The sequence below is a fragment of the Aplysia californica genome, unplaced genomic scaffold, assembly GCF_000002075.1.
Source record: "Aplysia californica isolate F4 #8 unplaced genomic scaffold, AplCal3.0 scaffold00398, whole genome shotgun sequence".
In the NCBI taxonomy this organism is placed as follows: domain Eukaryota; kingdom Metazoa; phylum Mollusca; class Gastropoda; order Aplysiida; family Aplysiidae; genus Aplysia; species Aplysia californica.
Genome location: NW_004797668.1, coordinates 497,533 through 498,676, shown reverse-complemented (window position 1 = coordinate 498,676; position 1,144 = coordinate 497,533). Strand labels below are relative to the sequence as shown.

Genomic DNA, 1,144 nt, shown 5'->3' with positions numbered 1-1,144 from the left:
AGAGAGAGAGAGAGAGAGAGAGAGAGAGAGAGAGAGAGTGCGCCAGCATATTATGTGTGCATATGTAATTCGGAAATGCTGTCTAATCATCGAGTTTTTAGGGTCAGTCGTTCGTCTAACATGGTACCAATGTTTGTAGTATTACATAATGTGTCGAGTGAAATAGTATAGACTTGAACTATACTTTACAACCAGTTGTAGCATTTAATAGTGACAATTGATTCTTTAAAAAGCGCCACTGTCTGGGGTGTCGTTGTCAGCGTCGTTTCTATTGTTGTAGTTGTAGTTGTTGTTGCTGCTGCTGCTGCCTGCTGCTGCTGTTGTAGTTGTCGTTGCAGTTTTTGTTATAAGACCCCTTCGACAGCTGAGCCCTGAAATTGGTGGTCCTTCAAAATGTAGGGGGGGGGGGCTGAAAGTATGGGAGGATAACATTTCCTCTTCTTATTCTTCTTCCTCCTCCTACTCATCCTCCTCCTCCTCGTCGTCCTCCTCCTCCTCCTCATCTTGTACAAGGTCACATAAGTTCTGGTTTTAGTTCTATGGACGGAGACTGGCAACTCGTGAGTACTGTCTTAGTTTGTGCGATGTACTGATGACCTGGGGCTCGCAAACATAAGGTCGTGGGTTCGAATCCCATAAGGGGCCCGACTTTGTGTTCTCGGGAGAGGCACTTTACACAAATTTCCCTTACTTCACTCAGGTGGAAATTTCTACCCGACTATGGACACCGAACGATCTTGTCAATTTGTTAGTGAAGCTTGCACGGTATGCTTTCTGGGAAGCCGAGAATGTGTCCAGGCGTTCTGTGGTTTGCAGGGGAAATAATGGTCGTAAAGCACAATAGTATGCTCTAGAGTGTGAATATGTGCCACACAAATTTAATTATTACCACTGTTATTGAAAAATCACAGCAGAAACCATTCGACGAAATATATATGAGGTTTTGATTAAGCTATACACAATAACGTCCAGCCCCTTGCGTCAACAGGCAAAAAAACATCCAGAACAACCAGAGCAACAACAACAACAACAACAACAACAACATCAAGAAGAAGAAGAAGAAGAAGAAGAAGAAGAAGAAGAAGAAGAAGAAGAAGAAGAAGAAGAAGAAGAAGAAGAAGAAGAAGAAGAAGAAGAAGAAGAA

General features: G+C 42.8%; 1 protein-coding gene across 1 annotated transcript in view; it reads left to right on the top strand.

Moving 5' to 3' along the window:
• LOC101854736 (organic cation transporter protein) overlaps positions 1-1,144 on the top strand; it is a gene marked incomplete in the record, with an annotated part of 12,908 nt that overhangs the window by 2,715 nt on the left and 9,049 nt on the right.